The following is a 22,022-nucleotide window of genomic DNA, read 5'->3' as shown; positions in this document are numbered from 1 at the left end:
GTAAGTACAAAGCCATGGATTTGAGAGAAACACAAAATTTCAAACACAAAATGTGTTACCCTGAGTCTGAACCTAGAAGAGAAGCTTGGTGAATAACATATAAATTGTTACATAAAGACAAAGACTCAGGGACCTGCTGTGGACAAAAAGAAAACTGAGCATCTAGGCTTATTTAAAAAGATTCTAAAACCCAGCAGAGACTGTGCTGTATGGAGCTGTGGTAAAGCAACCCATACGTATCCCATCTGGATGCAATAAATGAGACAATCTACACAAATACTTTGTAAATTGTGCCCATCATTTGTGAATGTTAGTTACAATGACAGCAGTGACCTGGATGCTGTTGCAATAGAACCAGAGCAAGAGTAGGGCTGACAGCAGTGTCCTGAGGGATGCTGTCAACCGGAAAAGATGCTGCTGCTTCAGCTGGAAAATCTGAAATCATTGCAAACCATGAAATTGTGAAAACTTTTGGATTGGTGAACACGAGGTGAACATTAAGAGTTAAAGTAGATAATGCATTCAGGAATGAGATGGTTGGCACCTTGAGAACAGGGTCTTTTTTTTTTTTTTTCTCATCAGATATCTGCAATGTTAAAAGCCAGTAATTAGCACATAATAGGTGCTCAATGGATATTTGTGGCTAATACACTCCTAGAACTTACCCACATGTGATAGATAGGATTCTAAAGGGATTCGAAGAAGACAGGCGAGTCTAGCATCCACAGATAGGTAGGATTCTAAAGAGATTCGAAGAACTCAGGCAAGTGTAGCAACCAAAGAGGAATTCAAAGAAGACAGGCAAGTCTAGCAACCTGCCAATGCTGTGTCTTCATGTTAGGCATTTGGCAAGTCTCTGTGTCAGGTGGCTGGAGGCATTGTCCTGGAGTGGCCATTTTTCTATTTAATTTATTGTTTTTGTACTTAGGTATAGGCATTGCATGCAAATAGCAGTATGATACTGACTCTTCTCTCAAAAAATGATAATGATGTTATTCGCCTTTATTGGGCAGTTCCTTTGTACCAGGCAACATGTTATGTGCTTTATATACATTGCCTTTTAATTTTCACAACACACCTAAGAGGGTGATATTTTTATCTCCTTTTTCCCAGTTGGCAACTCTCTCTCCCAGGTCACATGGTCAAGTGGCTGAGCCAGGATTCAAACTGACACTTAAGCAGTGCCATAATGTTTACAACCTAATCCAGGAGACAAAACCACCGTATTCTAGTGATGGGAAAGAGGGATATATTGCACTGCTTGGAAGGACAAGGAAGAGGCTTCTTTCTGAGGGGACACTGAGTGGGGCCTGTGTGACAGGCCAGGGCCAAGCCTGTCATGTTCAGTACCTCCTGGGCCCTGTGGCTCTGCAGATGAATGATCACTCATCTATGAGAACTAGGTGCCATTCTGTAGCTACAGGCATGAGACTTAGGGGAAAATCAACTGAGATGAATTCAACCCTATGGCACTGATGATTTTTTAAGATAATAACGCTATCATTTCAAAGTGACATAGCTGGATTTAAAAGAGACTCGAAATATCCCAGTGCCAGGCTTCCATGACATGTACACTGGCATCTACACACGTTCCCTGGTAAGGAACCAGCACATACCAGAGAAACTGTACTCTGAACATCCCCACCTTGATGTGATTTTGTCACTTTTACTGAGACCCATGCCCTTTAAGCTTAGAAAGGTACAATACAATTTAAGATTTATGAGCCTGAGCGCATATACTGACTATTTTCCAAATCTTGGCCTTGAAGTCCTGTGTAATTTCTTTTTCCGACAGGTCTAATGTGATTGAGTGTAGCAATCAGGAGATAAAGAGAGGGAAAAGTAATCTGGACACACTTTAGGATCTCTAACAAATCCACAGTTTCCTTCCCCCGTTGCACATGTTCTGGGAGCCATGTTTGTGGTGTGGGGCTCACTATGTGTAATTGGACCAAGAGTGGATGCTTGCCTTGAGATGGACAGTCCTTTCATCTTGGGAATTTAGAATTTGGATGGGGCATCCTCTGATTAGTCTTCACACACAGGTGATATGGCATACTTGGGACACTCAGGGTTTCCTGATCTCACCATGGGGACTGAACAGAGAAAGGGAAGGTTTTTCCTCCCCAGGGGGAGGATCTTGTAATCATTAGGCAATGGGGAGCCATTGAAATCTTTTTCTGTATGGGCATAACCTGTAACCAGTCATATCTAGTTTGCTGAAGACATCTTACACTTTATAATTCTGAAAATTTCTAAATTCATCTTATGACAGCTATTCCAAGTGCCTGTTCTACGTACTTTGCTGAGACAAAAATCCCAGTTCTTCCTTCCCATAGCATTAAATGTGTTCTTCTCAGCCTGAGTTCATGGGACATCAAAAGGGAAGAATGTGGATTAGGCAACTCTCCCATTCTCCTCCTGAGGAGACTTAGTTATATAAGCCTTCTTTTCTTATCTTTGACTCACACTCCCTTGGCTTTTGGAAAATTAGATTATCTATTTTATTTTCCTAGCCATATGCAACTTATAAACCTTGGCAGTCCAAATCTATTGGAAAGCTCAGAAGTACTAGTCTCTGTTAGTCTTGATAGTATCTAATGAGATTTGTCTTCCTGATTTTATTTGTTGACAACAGCAGTCTTGTTTTAAGTGGTTCTTTTTCACACTCCAATAGGAGACACTCAATGCCCTCTGGAATAGACTGCAAACAAAGAGCTTCTTTCCCCTTTTCATCTAAGGAGAGTTAACATGCCTGTGTTTTCAGAGAAGGCAGCTGCAGTTCAAGGGTACGCCCAGTGTTCTCGTTTGTCCTCCTCCTCCTGTGGGCTGTCGGATTCCTGGCAACAGTGAGTCGGACACTCAAGGAGATGACCTCTTCTTGTGATACTGTCATTCCGTCTTCCCCTTGGCTCCAGCCTACATCTTCCCTTGCTTGCTCTTAGTCTGCTCTTTGCTGACACGCTTCGACTGCAACACAATTTCCCATCCTTGCTTGAGTCATAGGCGAGTGTTGTCCCTGGTTAAGATGACTTGATATTGACCCTAGCATTCTCTCTGCTGCTTCCTTTCTGGTCTCTTTTCTGCCTCCCTTAACTTTCAGGATGCTATTTCACAATTCCTTGAAGATACTGGACTGATCAACATATAAGAAAAGAAAAAGGCTACAGCATAAATAATGTAATAATAACTATTTGAGTACTTTGTGTCATGCACTGTGTTAGCACTTTGCAAGCATTTTCTCATCAAATTCTGATGAAAAGTCATATGTGATATATTTCTGGTGTTATCTTGATTTCAGAAGTGGTAACTGAAGCTCAGCGAGTTTACATTACTTTCCCAATGGTAAGACTAGTGAATGATAGAGCCACAACTTGAGCCTACTTGCCATGCCCAAGTCTATTCCTATACCCAGTACTATTCGACCTCATTGCTTGGAGACACAAGAAAAAGCACTTCTGAGACCCTCAACATTTTTCATTTTCATAATATTGCATCTTTAGCAACAAAATGTCACTGTGATGATTTTGTTTCTCCCTGTTTCCCAGTTATTAACATCCAGGGCCCAAAGTTCCCTCTGAGCTCACTGTCATCTCTTACTTCTATTAGCAAGAGGTGTGGAAAGACCTATCTTCTCAACCTAATCAGACAGTGCAGAGGGCAGCTCCTTATCCTGTTGTGCTTAGGTCAATGGTTTATTGGTTTTTAAATACCTTGTTTCAGATATAATCAATACCTTATTTCCTTTTAAGCAGTAGCTCTGTAATTTTGTATTAGGAATAGATAACATAGAATTACAATGCCAGTAGCCAACACAGTTTATGTGCCCAACATGGTGATTTATGTGTATTCTTATTGAATCATTGCAAAAGCCAGGTGAGGTTGATAATATGATCTTTGTTTGACAGAGAGGAAACTAAGACTCAATACAGTAGCAAGCCACTGTCACCTTGACTACTTCATCATTCTCCCAAGTGGTCTTTTCACATATCCTCTTACTCTTCACTCTTTTCCCACATTATTGCAAGAGTGCTATGTTTCAAAATGTACGTCTTATTAGGCCATTTTCCCATGTAAGCCTGTCAGTAGTTTCCAATTTCCCTTAGAACCAAGTCCAAAATCCTTTATGTGGCTTAGGAGAAATGCTGTGTTTCACCCTGGACCAAGTTCTTACTCTTGTCTCTTAGCTCTTTGATCAAAACTTCTCTAACCCAAATCTACTAGTTTTCTTTCTATCTTCAGTAGGTGTCTAAATATAAATTATATTATCTGTCTCCCAAGTTGTTCAAATAAAGCTTGAACCCCAATTTGGCTATTCCTTGTTGTGCCTGCTCCACTGGCAAATATAGTTTTGTAGTAGTTTCATTCGCATCTGTTCAGCTGTTGTAGTTCTAGCTGTTTCTCATATTCAACCTGGTAGGTTGAATATTGTCCTTCCACCCCAAAGATGTTCCCGGGACTTGTGAATGTTATTTTATATGGCAAAAGGAATTTTGCAGGTGTGAATAAATTAAGGATCTTGAGGTGGGAAAGTTATCCTGGATGATCTGTGTGGGCCTGCTGTAATCGCAAGTCTAATGGTTCTACTAATGGCCCTAATTACCTCAACCTTTCATTGCTTCTTTAAGATACTTTAAGAGGGAGGCAGGAGATCAGAGTAAGAGTAGTAGGAAATGTGACAACAGAAACAAGAAGGTGGGGTGATAAGAAGGGACTATGATCCAAGAGTACAGGGAATCTCTAGGACTGAAAAAGGCAAAGAAACAGAGACCTGAAGTCCCCAGAAGGAAGACATCCTGCTGAAAACCTTATTTTAGACTTCCAATCTTCAGAATTGTAGGAGGATAAATTTTTCTTGTTTTATGACACAAAATTTATTGTCACTTGTTAGAATAGCAATAGGAAACAAATACATCCCATGACCCAACTTTCAAGATTCTAGAAAACTGACAGACTGAAGTCATTTATTTAACAAATATCTTTTGAGTGCCAGGTACTCTACCTGAGACATTGCCCTTGTGGTTTTATTTTCTAATACAGAAAGACAGAAAAAAAAACCCAATAAAGATCATATTGGAGTTATTAGTGCTATGCATTTAGAGAAGATAAAAAAATAAGAAGAAGATAAAATGGATCTGTAGTGCTAGGGAGGGGAATTGAAATTTTAAATAGGATGGTCAGTGCAGGCCTCCTTGAGATAGTGGGCAATGTGAAGGAGTTAGCTATATGGATCTCTTAGGGCATTCACCAGGCAGATAAAAAAAACTAGTACAGAGGTCATAAGAAGAGAATGTGCCTGGATATTCACAGAACAGTAAAAAGGCCAGTGTGGCTGAGGCAGGGTGAGCTGGGGTAGAAAAATAGGATAATGAGGTCATAGAGGTAACAGTAGAGTCAACTCTTGTCAGGCTCTCCCTGGAGTACCATGGGTTACCACTGGAGGGTTTTGAGCAGAGCCATGGCATATACTGATGTAAGTTTCAAAAGGCTATTGTGTATCCTAGGCAAGAGATGTTGGTGGCTATGACGAAAATGGTAGCTGTAGCATCTGTGAGAAGTGGTTAGATTGGTATTTGTTTTGAAGAGTAGGACGAAAAAGATTTCCTGATAGAATGAATGTGGAAATGTGACTCTGAAGTGTTTGGTCTAACCAACTAGAAAATGGAGTACCCATTAACTAAGATGGAGAAAACCAGGGTACAGAGAGAGAGCGCAGATCAAGAGTTCAATTTGAGACGTGTTTGACATTTAAGTAGAGGCATTGAGTGGCAGTCAGATATCAAAATCTGTCCATCAAGAGAGGGGTCGGCGCTGGAGATATGTATTTGGGGGTTGACAGCAAATAGATGGCAAACTGATAAGGCAAATTGATAAGGCAAACAAACAGACAGGGATGGGCAAAGGCTTTCCCGTAGGATTAGAGTGGAGGAGGTGAGGGGCGATTGGGAAATATGTTAGAAATGATTGCAAAATAAGTTGGAAAAATATAATTTACCTTAGAAAATTATGTATACATATAAGAAGACATTAATCTCCTTGAGAGATTAAATCACATTTACATCAAATCTTTTGTTCTTATTTCTCTAGTCAACACTAACAAAATGCCACATAATGAGCTTATTTTAAGATCAATTTTTGTGTTTCTCTTCTTATACTCCCAGGGGCAACAATTCCATTTTCCAGAGCCCTGGAAATCTCTACACATTGTCTTTGAAAATATACATTCTATAAGATGTGAGAGACCAGTATGGTGACTTGAAGCAGGGATGATAATTTTGTGGTTTGGGGAATGAAATTCGTGCGCTGATCCAAATTGCACATTTTGTAGCTTCCCCCTCATCTGATGGGTGGTTCTACTCTGTTATTTTGCTGGAATTGGATGATAGCACTTACCATATGTTTGGCACTTTATATTTTCTGAAATCCTTTCAAATATACTCTCATTTATCCCTCACAATGGTCTTAGGAAGAAGATAATGTCATTCTCATTTTTAGATGAGGAAACAGACTCAAAGAGGCAAAGCAATTTACCCAAGGTCATTAAGCAAATTTTGAATTTGACTCAAACACAGGGCTCCCAGTTCTTTCCCTGCTCCTTTAAGGTACTCAAGAGTCTTTCAATTCATTACTTCTTTTTAAAAAATGTCAGCTCAAGGTAAGGAAGGAGGTAGAGAACATTTTCTGGGCCTTTTAGACATTCTAGCCATTACAAAGCTCTGTAAGGTTGTATAAAATGTAACATAAAGAAAACTGTAAATAGTATATTCTTTGTCAATTTCTTTCTTATTTCTTGTGTGCTTGCCTCCCACAGATTAGTTGGAACCTGGGCATAACTGTTTCTTGATTGTTCCAAAGCTGCCTTGAGATTGGTTGAACCTGGAAAGTCATGCCATGGCCATTGAAGAAGACAATTTGGGTGCCCTGGCTGGCTGACATGGGATGGAGCTTGCTTATGGCCCTGATTATCCCGACCTTTCTTGTTTACATTCCTGGCACTTTTCTTTCTTATGTTTGCTAAAATTACTCATTGAGAAAAAAAGAAATATCTTAAGAAGTCTTGGGTAGATTTTATGAGCATTGCTGAGATGAAGAGAGAATATTACAAAGGTGGGAGATACCATTATTGCTATAATCAGGTTGGTGTCGGAGTAGGTTTCTATCTTGGTTATTTGTTGCCATGGATGAGACTTTGGCTTTAGAATCTAAGCATCAAGTGCGGGACCACCTGAGAGCACTGAAAAAATAGCGGGGGAGGATTTTGGGGAGCAAAAGGTTCAGGAGAGAATAAGCTGGTCCTGATTGCTGAGTCCCCACTATGTGGAAGGCATCAGAGGATGACTGCAGACGGTAGTTGGAAAATGAAAACAATGTTTTTTAAAATAAGGCACACATATAGGTGAAGATGAAACAATATCCCCTAAATGGCAGCAGGAGTAGCAGATTTTACTAGATACTTCCATGTTAAAAAAAATGGCGATGTCGGGAAGTTTAGTAAAGTGTGACAGGAATAACCCATTAAAGACAGTAGTCTCGGAGAAGTGGGCTGGTGGAGATCAGAACATTCGGAAAGCCCACCTTCCACCCCCAAATATGGAGAGTTATGTGCAAGGTCTACGTGTTTTAAAAGAATACTGTTTATTTAATATAATCACATATACCCAATCTAAATTAAATAGGATATTCTCAAAAGCATTAATATGAGCACTTCATTACCCTTAGTAACTGGGGAGCATATACCTATTTGACTAATTTTTCCCAGGTTTCCATATGGCTGAAGAAAATTGGAAACTAGTATTCACTTAGGGTAAGTTGGAAGATATTGAAAGGAGATAATGGTGACCATATGTTTTATAAAAGTTTTGTTCTGTTAGATAGAATAGGAAACTAAATCTTAAAGAGGAAAATTAATTGTATAAGAAACTTTAGATTAACATTTAGAAGAGGATGAAGAGAAAGGGATTTTACCTTTATTAAATTCTTACATATTAGTTGCTTTACGTTTTAGTTTAATCCTGGCAATCAAATTGTAAGATATTATGCTCTCATTAACACACAGGGAAATTCATAATTAAAGACATTCAGGTCATGTAGCTGTCTAGTTGTAGGTTGAAACCAGTTCTGACAAATGCCAAAGTTCATCTTTCTTTTCATTCTGAGAGAAGATGTAAAACTCCGTTTAAAAATTCTACATTACCCTCGTTGTTTATTTATTAAACTACTTAAGGAACATATTTCAGAAAGGTCAAAAAAAGGTGCTGTGATTCTCTGTCAAGGGAAGCTGTTACCTGTAGGAGTCATCTCTTGCCACTGTTTCACTAACCGCAGGCTGTTTCCACCTGTTTGTATTTGCAATAACTATAAATCTGTAAGCATGTGTATGAGGGACTAAAATAGGTTCACTAGGAAGAACATATGCCAAATAAATCTCATTTTCTTCTCTTTATAAAGTAGGATTAGTGGATTAAGAGACTGTCCTAGAAATAGCATTAAATTAGGTAAATATTTGACTACATTTTTCTTGTTTCCACTATAAAATTGTAAAATGTGAATTCAATTATAGTATGTTTAAGCAACCTTACCCAAACAGTTTTGATTGGTTATTGTTTTAAAAGCTAGAGAGAAGCCTCACGCAGGCTGACATAGCTCATGTCAACATTTTTTTTTTCTTTCTTCTTGCACTGGAAAAGACCGAACATTTTTTTTTGTTGATGTTGTTCACAGGTTGAGTGAAGAAAAGAATAAACTTATCAAATCAACAAAGTATAGACAATGATTTATGAGAGACAAGGTCAAGTGAAATATTATTATAGGACTTTTAACAGGCTTGGTTTTGGACTGAGGCTTGCTGAAATCATAGATGTACACACGCAGATTAGGAGAAATGGAGACTAGAACTTGGGATGAAGCCAGGACTTAGGGGACTTGATCCAGCTGTAAGGCCACTCTTAGAAAAGGGAGACCTGAAGTCCAGATACCTGTCCAAAAGGATACTGTGAACCTCAGTTTGATTGAGGAGCTATCAATATCTATGGTAGTCCAATCTGGTGGGTAGAACAGAGCCACTGAAATTTTCATATAGAAGGTGATAGAATGAAGTTGATGAGATGCCAAGTGTTCTACCCAGTTAGAACATGATCCTGGCCAATAGCTAAACATAAAGGAGATCAGGCCAACCCCTTATACAGAAGTGGCTAGCAATCAGAAAACTAAGGTCAAACCCAGTAATGCAAATGCTGATTTCAGGAGGGCTTGTGGGGAAAGTGCTTCTGCTTTGTGTCCAGTGGGTCCTACTTAGGGGACTACGGCAAACCCTGTGGGACATGAGGTTTCAAGGACGGGCTGAGTAATGCGTAGTTTACCGAGAGCTGCTAAGGGTAGAATAGTCCAAGCCCAGAACTTTACCTGTGGTCGAGGAAGAAAGCAGAAAGAAAAGATACTGTGTTAGACACAAGGAGAGCAGTGGCACCGTGGGAGGGCAGAAAATCATGGTGTTGGAAGCTGACAGAGCGGGACAGATAGTGCAAGATGGATGAGAGTGGTGGTTCAGGACCAAGGCCCTAAACATCATGAAGGCGTGAAGATCTGCAGGCAGAAACTTAAGTCTCATTTCAACCTGCAGAGGGGAAGTGAACTCTCATATTACTGTCGAATTACTGCTTAGGTAAAATTGGCCTGCAAACTTGGTGTGTTTAGCCTTCAATGTCAAAAGCTATACAGAAACAAGGAAGATGCACTTTAAGAAAATTATGAAGTTGTTTATTAGAATCTTTAAAAAATTGTGAGTGCACAGGCTTGGTGCAGCTCTCTGGGCAAAAGTTTCTGTGAATTGAAAAAATTGTTCTTTAGTTGAACACACTTTTAGTATACTCTACATGAAGCAATACATTTGGGGGGAAAAAAGGCAATTATTTTAAATTCTGTCAACTAAAGTTAGGGAGAGTCAAGCAAGAGAAGACCTACTCTCTAAATTCTGCATTTTCAAATTATCCTGAGAGATTATATTAAGTTCTGCTAAGTACATTTTAAGAGGACTCGTGATAATCTAATTTTTATTCAGAGCATGAGGACCAGGATGATGAGAAATATGGACATGATGTCACATGAAACATGGTTGAAAATAACCCAGAAGGAAGGAATGGGGCTACTTAGAGTAGGTATGACAGTAGTCTTCAGAGATTTAAAAAGGTAGGTGGAGTGGGGTAGGGAGGCAGATAAAGATTAAACATATGGAGTAGAAAACTCCAAATGACTGACGTAGTTAGAGCAGCCACCACTCTTGGGGGCCTGCTGCTCCCTCAACCACCAAGCACGGAAATACAGGGCAATCTTGAATTCCTTCAAGGAAAGTTTCAGCACCTGCCTAGCCTTGAGAAGGAAATAGGCAACCTGATAAGAAAGCAAGTAATAATAACTTAAGAAAATAGCCAAGGAAGTTAGAGTCACAAGATGTTTGTTTTTCTATAGAAACTAAAGATAACATCTTAACATATGTCCTTGAGTTGTTTTTCAGAAACCTAGACCCCGCCAAATAGAAAATGCCATTTGCTGGCACATAGACCTCAGATGAGGGGGAATTGCGGACTGAACTCCGATGGCGATTCTATGTTCTGAATTTCTCCCTGAGAGGCCTGGAGAAAGTCATTCCCATAGGCCAGACCCTAACATTCATTTCTGCTGACCCCAAGTTTCTCTTCTTTAACTAATGGCGATTCAGAGAATCTTTGAATCTCCCTATGACCTGTCAACCTCCACTTCAAGATATCCCGCCTTTTTAGGCCAAATCAATGTATAACCTCCGTGTATTGATTCATGATTTTGCCTTTAACTTCTGCCTTCCTGAAATGTACTCCTACCTTTAAAAACCCTTGCTTGTAAATTACCAGGGAGGTTGAGTCTTAAGCATGAGCTTCCTGATTCTCCTTTTTTGGTGTCTTGCAAGTAAACACCCTCCTTTCTCTTGCTGTAAAATCTTTCTGTGAATGTTTGGCTTTAGTGCACTGTATTGCACTGAGTGAGTAGACCTAGCTTTGGTTCAGTGACAGTAGAAATTCCGTAGATATTTGTTATATTAAATAAGAAATGTCTTTTTTTTTTTTTTTTTTTTTTTTTTTTTTTTTGAGACGGAGTCTCGCTCTGTCGCCCAGGCTGGAGTGCAGTGGCCGGATCTCAGCTCACTGCAAGCTCCATCTCCCTGGTTCAAGCCATTCTCCTGCCCAGTCTTCCGAGTAGCTGGGACTACAGAAGCCCGCCACCTCGCCCTTCTAGTTTTTTTGTATTTTTTAGTAGAGATGGGGTTTCACCGTGTTAGCCAGGATGGTCTCTATCTCCTGACCTCGTGATCTGCCCGCCTCAGCCTCCCAAAGTGCTGGGATTACAGGCTTGAGCCACCGCGCCCGGCCAATAAGGAATATCTTTCTAACAATAAAGAATTCCAATATTGAGTGGGCTGTCCTGGAGCAGTATTCAAATAGAGGTGAGATGACCATCTTTCTGGAGGCCCCATAGCATTCTCTCATTGTGCGGACTCTTTGTTGCAAAAGCAAATAACTAAGATCTCTGGAAAATATTGCCCCAACATTTAGCTTTGCTTTTGTGGTGCAGATCTGCACTAAAACTTGAACTTTAACAATCAAACTGTGTTAGATTATTACTCTAATGTGTTAAATCCCACTTTACAGAGATGCCATAACTCATTCTGAAGTAATTATAGCTTGTGATTATTGTGGGGAACACTCACTTGGGAATTAGAAGATGGCTGACTCCCAGTTATTAACTTGGTGATATTGAGCAAGTCATTCTGTCTCTCTGAGTCTTATTTTATCAGCTGTAAAACAAGGATAATAAGCCTATGTCAGTGAGTCAACCCCTTCAACAAACATTTTTTGGACAATCACTGAGCGCCAGGCCCTTTGCTAGTGTTTGGGGATGCAAAGCACTCTCTGCCCCCAAGGACTTCAGTGTCTGGTAGGATTGTTGTAAAGAGTAAATGTGTTGAATGAGATGCATAGAACAACACTGGGCACATAGAAAGCCACTATAAAAATGTAATATGGTATTATTTGTGTCAGTGAGCAGTCATTAGGCACTGAATGTGATAGACCCTGTACAGAACATATTAAACCATTGTACAAGAGCTATAGTCTTACTTTACTTTTCGTCTTTCTTCAGCTGCATGTATGTGTTTCTAAGCATAACTTCCTGGAAAAAAAAGGAAATTCTTAGAAGCAATTAGAGTATCACACCCATGCTCTACCCTTTTATTCATTAGCTTGCTCTATTTTTCTGTTATTCTGAAATTACCCAAGCTGAAGAAGAAAAACTGCCAGGAAAATGTCACAGCCACCCCTTAGTGAACAGCAGAAACACCAGCAAAACACCAACTGCAACATGGTGTATTTTGAAGGTAGACCAAATAGCATTTTCTGATAATTTGGATATAAACTGTGAAAGAAATATATAAGACTAAAGGATGGTTCCAAATATTTTGGCTTGAGAAACTGAAATATACATTTACCATCATTTATGATAGGGAAGCCTTTAGGGAGAAAAAGCTGGGAATGAAATAATAAAGATCGTAAATTTCAGTTTTGGTATATATTTGAGATGTCTATTTAACTTCCAAGTGGAGATGCTAGTTAGGCAACTAAAGTGTGTGAGTCTGAAGTTCAGGAGAGAAGTTTGGGTTGGAGATGTAAATTTGAGGGCAGTCAGCATCTTTAAAGGCAGGAAGCTGGGTGTGATCACCAAAAGAATGAGTATGGATCAAATAATGCCTAACAAAAGGTTAGGTAATAAAAGCAAAAATAGGCAAATGGGATCAGATCAAATTAAAAGTTCTTCTGCACAGCAAAGGAAACAATCAACAGAATGAAAAGACAACCTATGGAATGGGAGAAAATATTTGCAAACCATATATCTGAAACGGGATTAATATACTAAATATATAAAGAACCCAGAAAACACAATAGCAAGAAAATAAATGACGCAACTTAAAAATGGGCAAAAACCCTGAATAGTAAAGGAAAAGAAATATATTTTCCTTACTCATCATGAGATACATGATTTTGGCTCCTATCACAAAAGACAGATTAATTTAAAAATGACAACTTTATTTAAAATAAGTTTTATGTAACTTGGGAGCCTTTGGAAATAAACTCCCAAAGAAACAGAGAATATGTATTTTTATGCTAAATTTGATGAAAAAGCAGATAGTTACAGAGAAGTATAATTGGATAAAAGGGGTATGATCTAATGGTAAAAAACTGGGGGAAACTTACCAAGGCCTATTTGTTCAGATTCTTCTCTGTTTCAGTACATCTTCAGAGATAAGAACATTCCTTTTCTTATCTCTGTAATAGGACAGGACAGGTGTATAGGACAGGTGCCTCTGGAGTGAAGGCCTTATTCAGTGCAGGAGGGTGGGAGACAGACAGAGAGACCTTCCTGCTTCTGCTGTTTTCTCAAAATGTAACTGTAATAGGTTCATTGCTTAATGCACAGTGAGTAAATATAACGCGACACCAGGAGTTGCAACAGAAAAAAAGTTTGATAATTGTAGGGCAGCTGAACAAGAAGAAACCTCAAATCTGCCTTCCCAAGAGGTATGAGGGTAGGGGTTTTCAGGAGTCTGGATGGGGAATGGGCTGAAGTGTGGGGATAGACAGTTGGTCAAGAAGTGAGATGTGAAGTCATTGGACAGGGTGATGTAGAAACTGCATTCTTGTGCTGAGTCGGTTCCTTTGGAAGGGGAGTCTTCAGACTGGTTAGCATCAGCCATTCTGCTGGAATTAAAGATTTAAAAATACCTTAAGCAATTCTTGGCTGAGTGCAGTGGCTCACACCTATAATCCCAGCATTCTGGGAGGTCAAGGCAGGATCACTTGAGGTCAGGAGTTCAAGAACAACCTGGCTAACATGGCGAAACCCCGTCTGTACTAAAAAATACAAAAATTAGCCGGTCGTGGGTGGTGCGCATGTGTAATCCCAGCTACTCAGAAGCCTGATACAAGAGAATGGCTTGAACCCAGGAGGCAGAGGTTGCAGTGAGCCGAGATCATGCTACTGCACTCCAGTTTGGACAGCAGAGCGAGACTCTGTCTCAATAAAAAATAAAATAAAACGAAAAATACCTTAAATAGTTCTCGAGTACAAAAGGTTTTATAATTTTAATATCACAAATCTTATCTACAGGAGCAATGTAGGAGACGGATCAGCATGCTCTATGTCGATTCTTAGTTAACAACTGTAAGAAAGTGGGTCTAGGTGCACTAATGTACCCTGGTTAATGCCTAACTATAATTCTGCTGAAATCTTGGCTTATAATTCTCAGCCTTGTGAAGGTGGTTTCAAAATGCCAACGTGCCATATTTTGAGGTAGCGTGTCCTGAACCCCCTCAATAGACATCTTTCAAAAGAAGATGTACAAATGGCCAGCAGATATAGAAGAAATCTTCAACATGACTAATCATCAGAGAGATACAAATTAAAACCACAATGAGTTATCACCTTATAGCTGTTAGAATAACTGTTATGAAAAAGACAAAAGATAACAAGTGTGGATGAGGATGTGGAGGAGAGGGAACCCTTGCACACTGTTGGTGGGAATCACACAGTCATTATGGAAAAAGGTGTTGAGGTTTCTCAAAAAATTAAAAACAGAACTACCATGTGATCCAGCAATCCCATTACTGGGCATATATCCAAAGGAAATGAAATCAGTATGTTGAAGAGACACCTGCACGCACATGTTCATTGCAGCACTATTCACAATAGCTAAGATAAAGATATGGAATCACCCTAAGTGTCCATCAGTGGATGAGTGGATAAAGAAAATGTTGGATATATACACAATGGAATACTATACAGCCTTACAAACAGAAAATCCTGCCATTTGTGACAACATGGATGAAACTAAAGAACATTATTTTAAGTGAAATAAGTCAAGAATGAAATGACAAATACAACATGATCTCACATATATGTAGAAATTCAAAAAGTTAAAATATTTAACTCATAGTAGCAGAAGATCAAATGGCGGTTACCAGGGGTTGGCAGGGAAGGGATTGGGGAGATGTTCATCAAAGTTTACAAAATTTAGGTTCAACAGGAGGAACAAGTTCAAGAAATCTATTGTACAAAAATAGCAATGTATTTTATGCTTGAAAATTGGTAAGAAAGATTTTATCTTCACAAATATGTGAGACAATACATATGTTAATTAGCTTGATTTAGCCATTCCACTACATATATATGTATGTTTTCAAACATGTACACCATAAATATCTACAGTTTTTTTTCAATTTTTTAAAATTAAAAACTTTTTCTTAAACAAGTATGAATCTAAAAGAGATAAGGGCCAAAAACGGATACAGAGCACTTCAAATTTTCAGAAGTAAAGAAAGAGAAGAAAAGGAAATAAGGAGACAGGAGGAAGGCCCAGCAATGTATTAGATAACAAGGTCTGACCAAGTATATCAACCTATCAGATGTAACTCATCTAACTTATCAAATGTTATTAACAAGTAAGAGGAGGGCTGCTAATCGATCATTGAATTTAGCAACATAAAGATCATTGGTGATTGTGACAAGAGCATATGTAATACCGTGGTAGGGAATGAAAAGCTAGGTTCAAGAGGGTTTAAGAGAGACTGAGAGGGGAAGAATTGGAGAAAATATGTGAAAACACTTTCAGAGAGTTTTGCTTGTAAAGAAGATTAGAGACATGGTCTAACAGACAGGGGAAGTGGGGCTGAAGGAAGGTTGTTTTTCTTTCTTTTTTTTAAAAAAACACAGGAGTAATAACCAAATATTTTATTGGTTTTGGAAATGATCAAGTAAAGGAGGAAATTGATGTTTAAAATGAGGGGATGATTGCTAGAGAGAGTTTCTTCAGTAGATGAGAAGGAATGGGATGTAGTTCACAAAACAAGGAAGTGGCTTCAGAGAGGAACACCGAGAGTTCCTCTCTAGGTAAATGGATAGTTGACAGATAGGTACTAGGAAGGAAGTCAAAGATTGTGGGTGTAGACCATGGCAAGTGGGTAGATGGTGGTAGGAATCTGGCAAGTTAATTTCTGGATGCTTATGTTTAATTACTGGAGTAGGAATTAAGATAATCTGTTGAGAGTGAGGAGACGAGGATGTGTTGGAGGCTTAAGGAGTGAGCAGAAGGTGTGAAGTAGTCATTCGGGGAGTAGGAGAATAAAAGGCCTAGGAAAGTACAATGTGATTGCAAGGTACGATCAAAGGCCTGTTTCAGGTTTCTGGTAGGGTGACACACTGTCCCAGTTTGCTTGGAATTCATGGGTTTTCTCGGATTTAGACTTTCAGTGCTAAAAATGAAATAGTCCTGGGCAAACCAGGATGGTTGGTTATACTAGTTTTTAGTTGTGAATTGAGAGAATTTAATGTTTTTGTTTCTTCTGCTGCCAGGAACAGCTGCAGGAATGCAGGGTTAAATTAGGCACAGAGAGAGAGGGGGGGGGGGCGGAGGGGGAAGAGAGAGAGAGTGAGAGAGAGAGAGAATTTGACCAGGGTTATAGTTTTGCTAAAGAATACACCAAACAATTTGATCCAACCATTTCACTTCTGGGTATATATCCAAAAGAATTAAAAGAAGAGTCTCAAACTATTTGTACACTTGTGTTTAGAGAAGTATTATTCAAATAGCCAAAGATGGAGGCATTACAAGTGTCCAGTGACAGATGAATGGATAAACAAAATGTGGTGTATACATACAATGGAATATTATTTAGCCTTAAAAAGGAAGGAAATTCTGATACATGGATGAACCTTGAGGACAATATGTTAAGTGAAATGAGCCAGTCACAAAAGGATGCCTTCTGTATGGTTCCACTTATATGAGATACCTAGAGTAGTTAAATTCATAGAGACAGAAACTAGATGGTGGTTGCCAGGGGCTGAGGGTATTTCTTGTTTAAGGGGTACAGAATTTCAGGTTTGCAAGATGAAAAGAGTTCTGGAGATGGATAATGGTTATGGTTGCACAACAATGTGAATGTACTTAATACTACTGAATTATACACTGAAAAATGTTAATCATAAATTTTATGTTACCTGTATTTTGTCAAAAAATTTTAAAAAGCATATAAACATAAGACAACAAACAAAGCGAGAGTGGGTAAAGGAGTTGAAGGGAATTATGCAGTGAAATGATCTGAGCAATTTGGTTATATATAACTTCTATGCAGGAGTTTGTTTTAGTTTTAGTTTTGGTGATAATAGGGAGATAATAGGATTTGGGTTCTGGACATATAAAATTTGAGGTTCCTATTAGACATACAAGTTGATATTTTGAAAAGGCATTTAGACATGTGGGTTAGGAGACTGAGAGGGAGGTCTGGGTTTTAGATAAGCATTTGGAATGTAACAAGCACTGTAACTCATAGTTATAGGACCTTAGGCTTTCAGAGATATTGGCAGGGTTTGAGAGGCTTCATTGGATCTTTATCTGTGGCTCAAAATTAGTTTTTAGAATTATTTATGAAAATGATGCCTTTCAGAAAATTTTACTTTTTGAAAAATTAATGGCTTAAAAAAAATAGCAGTCCTGTGCACCACTCATCCCACTCTCCACATTTATCTTCTTTAAGTTCTTTTTCTAGCATTTTCTGTATTTTGACTTCTCTACTCCTCAGCACCCAAAGTCTTGTTTTTGCCATCTGACTAGGGTTGACCAGGATTAATATCATGGTGTCATTCATCTCTATATACGCTGATTACCTCCAGAGGCCCCAGACCCCAACGCCATCCTCATCTTTATCACTCTAATCCACACGACACTCTGCACATCGCCTGTATGGGCCCCATCCAGCTCTCACCCTTTTCCACCCCCTAAAACCCTTCTGCTACTATACCCTCTGAGATTCATAGCACTTCAAGAGAAAAATCCTCTATGTCTTTCACCTCTGAGGCTAATTGAAGAGGTGAACAGACCATAATGTATATCAAAATGAAACTTGCAAGGCCAAGCACTACCTAAGCTGAGCCTCAGTACAATATTCGTGCAGGTTTCAGGAACTGGGTTTTATGTCGTATCCTTAAATGAATGGATTTCAAATATAAAATGAATAGCTCTGTACCCTTTGCAGCATGCTTGTGAAATGGAATCTGGTCATGTATTTCTGTTATTGGACAAAAGTCCATTGTTTGTTTCATGTTTTATGCTCAGATGCTAATTTTTCAAATGAATCATTCTTTTTTTAAGGTGAGATTGAAGTTACCTACACCTAGAGAAATAATTGGAGCACATGCCTATTTGGGCCAGAGGATAAAGGCCAGTAGAGGAATCAGATCAATGAAATAAGTGTAGTGTATATTTCAGCATCTCTAGCTTTCACTTACAGTGCATTTCTTTTATTTATAATCATCATGGGAAGTAAATTTGTCACTACTCTGGTCGTGTACTAGAAAATTATGTCATGAACACCAATTTTCTGTGTGCCATGGTTGAGATAGATTATAGTGTCAAACCAGGCCATAGTGGCTCTGATCCTGTCCAGTGCAATTCAGAAATTCTCAACTGACCTTCATATTATGAACAAATTTCTGCTGTTTCTCAGCATGATTTTCAGGTACTTTCACAAACTTGGCAGTTTGCAATATTGATCAAGTCAGAGTCTCTTATTCAAGAATCTGTTACAGAATATAAAAGTTGGGAATTTTCTTAAAGGTCAAGGTGCAGGTTTTACTTCGGTACATTTCATGGAGAAATTAAAGTGATTTTTCTTACTCATCCCCCCAAGATTTTGTCTAAGACAGGCACAGATTTGGGGAAACTGGGAGTGAGGGAAGTAGGAGACCTTTATGGGAAGAATATTCAATGGGGGTAAGCCATTGATGACCAAGCATAGAGAGCAGGGAGGGTGTTGTTAGGAAGATGGGTACATGGCACAGAAATGCTCAGGGGAAAAGCAGTATTTCTTTCTGTGAAGCACTGAGAACCCTTCTCTCTTCTTCATCACTGAGGGGTTCTATCAGTCAGTTCAACAGGAGACAGAAACCACATAAAAATAGTGAAAGTTTAACATAAATAACTCAGAGGGGATTTCAGTAATGAGGAATTGGCTAATAGAAGCATGGAGAATGCAAATAAGTAAAGAACAGTAGACATAGGGAGAGCCATGCCCTGGGGCTGGGATAGAGCACCCAAGAAAAAGGCCGCTCCTCCAGGGGCTGAGATGCCGACTGTGGAGGGGCATGGAGCAGTTCACTGTGGCACCGCTCTGGTAGGAATTGCTGGAAATCTTCCCCCTGGAGTTCGAGGGAAGCTGTCCTCGTGAAGGTACTGTGCCTCAGAACTCTACAGACTGTGGGGAGCTGGGGAAACTGCTCTAGGGGAGAAACCATGCTCACTAACACTCTATTATGAGGCTTCCTCAGGGAAGAGTGCAGAGAACTGGAGTGGACCTTCCCCTAGGAAGCTGCCCAAAAGGAGAGTGTTGGAAAACTGGTCACAGTGAGGTGCTTCATAACTCAAGGGTATGCTGGGGAAGCTGCCACAGGTGAGAGCACTTGCTGCTGGCCCCTAGGCGCTGTTGAAACAACTGGACCCTCTGCAGGAGCCCAACAAGGTGAGCACAACAGAGCAAGAGAAAACACTCTTTCCTCCAGTGCTCCTCCACTGACAGGGCTGAACATTGGGCCAGCTGGTGATGGGAAGGTATTTACAGAATTCAGCTCCATGGAAGGAAAGGAGGATTTGGAGCTGAGAGGCAATAAATCAATAACTCACACTGTGCTCTAGATGCCTCCCCACCACCTCTCATTTCCCAAATGCCCGTGACCATGTGCTCCTTGCTTTCTGGTGAAATTCTACTGAAACTAAAACATTTGCTGTATGGTACCCTCTTTTGTGCTTAAAGCCTACTATAAGACTCAAGGTCTCTTAATGAAGCAAAAGACCTAGTGCACAGCATAACATGCCCTGCACATAAAACAATTACAGCTCTGTGCCAGGTGTCATTACGTTGGACAAGTTCTCACAACAGTTCCTAGAGATTGATCTGAGGCTCTGGTAGAGAACAGCAAGAAAGCAATTTAGAAAAGCAATAATAAAATGGATTGTGGCAACCCAAGTCTATTCACTGAGAATTACCTTAAATATATTTGCCATTTTAGTTTTCTGGAGCGTTTCCTTTGTAATCACATGAAACCCTAAGGAACTTTATTTTCTTTATCCAGGCTTTCAAATTACATCTGCAGAAGACAAGGCAAATAGTTATTTAGGTCAGCATAGTTTTCGTCTGTGTTTATTTTCTGTGTATATTACTTAACAAACAACATAAATGAAAAGGCACTTAGTCTTAACACAGAAGAACTGAAATCTGTCTTTTTAAATCTAATTCTAGTCAATTAAAATCAAACCAGAATGTATACTTCTTCGCTATCTTGAGGCAGAGACTGAGACTTTGGTAGAGTTGCTGATTTGTTGTTTGCTGAGCTAAAGATCTTTCCTCCAACACCCCACGCCAACATACTCACATATTCACAAAACACAACAGCGACCCTGTACAAGAAATCACCACCCTGGACAATCATTACCCTGACAAGAAATCGGCACATGCAGACATTTGCTACCAGGGGAGGGCCGCACAGCGCAGGCACTGCTCAGCTAAGCACCCTAGGAAAGACATTGCAGAGGCTTTGTCAGGGCTGCAGCTGACAGCTACCTGGGAACTGGGATTCACTGACTTGCCCAGCCTCCTTGCTTTCTCTATTCCTGAAGAGGATGAAGAAGACAATCCAGAATCAAGGCAGAAGAAGCAATTTCCTCTTTGCTCAAGAGGGATTTTGGCTAGCATCTTTCAAACATGAAATAGGACCCATGAAGGAGCTTTTCAGAACAATCAGCATATAGTGAATCACAAATGCTAATCTTTAGCATTTTAAAGTATGTTACATTTTCTGCTACATGTATTTTACAAAACAAACAAACAAAAAAAAACAAACCAAAAAAACAAAAACAAAAACAAAAACAAAAAACAAAATGTAGGTAGCAACAACAACAAAAGGAATATGGTGATTGCCAAGCAGTTAATTGTTTTGTTATTTTCTGGATTTTATGATATTTGTGATGTCAGCATTTTAAAATCTATCATAATGTCTCGTTGTAAATATTCACTTTACTGAAAGAAAATATGGGTTAAGCACCACCAGAAAACCAAGAAACAGATTTTCCTTCCTTGAATAAGTCAATATAAAATGAAGATACAATGAAAGGAAAGTTTGGAATGTGAAAGGGAGTTTTTGGAGGCATGGCAGAGACATTAACACGAGTGAAGACCCCCCAAAAGAGAACTCTGATAGGTTTATAGACTTTTTCTTTAGGGGAGTTATATAAGGGGAAAAATTCTAGAATTTAAATATACACACAGAGGACTTCATAATTTTGAGGAAAAAATCATTTAATAAAAGAATCAAGCCTTTCATGTCTGTTAGACTCATCTACAGGGAGATCATTCATTTAACCAATACTATAGTCAGAAATATTCAATGGGATAATATGATATCCCTCAAGAACTTTTGAGAGATTAGCAATATGATGCCATATCCCTTATCAAATAATATTTTGCTAGGAATTAGAGTGTACTGAGTTTTTAAAAGACCATTGTATGAAAGAATTTGAAATTATTATTATGATTATTACTATTATTATTTAGCATAGAATGACAGAATAGCTTCAGGCACTAATAATCAGCCAAATAACTCTTACAATTGCTTGTTACAAACGTTTCCAGGCTGATAGTGGCCAAAACCCATTCCGATTGGGCAGCTGTACAATAGACTACTGTATTTATGTTTCCCTAGACTCAAGCCTGAAATAGGAATAATTTTCTGCCTTAGGAGCCACCTCTCCCCATCCTTAAGTCTTCTCTTCCATAACTGTCTGCTTTCCCTAGCTACCTCTTAATTTTTGTTGTTTACTGAAGTCCCGCTGTGCCATCATTACATGTGCCATGAAACTTGATCACTTAGCAGAGTTGGTGATAGCATACCCAATA

The 22,022-nt window shown here is 39.2% G+C and overlaps 1 long non-coding RNA gene across 4 annotated transcripts in view; it reads left to right on the top strand.

The window, feature by feature from the left end:
- LOC139363302 (uncharacterized) overlaps positions 1-22,022 on the top strand; it is a 53,793-nt gene that overhangs the window by 534 nt on the left and 31,237 nt on the right. The window contains exon 1 of one of the 4 annotated variants that reach the window (XR_011623354.1): positions 7-5,473. The exons of 1 other annotated variant lie outside the window; for it this stretch is intronic. This is a non-coding gene — a long non-coding RNA (uncharacterized lncRNA). Of the gene's footprint in view, positions 1-6; positions 5,474-22,022 lie in introns of those variants that run through there. 2 more of the 4 variants (XR_011623356.1, XR_011623355.1) reach the window with 2 other exon arrangements.

This window comes from Macaca nemestrina, chromosome 5, assembly GCF_043159975.1.
Source record: "Macaca nemestrina isolate mMacNem1 chromosome 5, mMacNem.hap1, whole genome shotgun sequence".
In the NCBI taxonomy this organism is placed as follows: Eukaryota; Metazoa; Chordata; class Mammalia; order Primates; family Cercopithecidae; genus Macaca; species Macaca nemestrina.
This window is presented reverse-complemented; position numbering and strand designations above follow the sequence as displayed.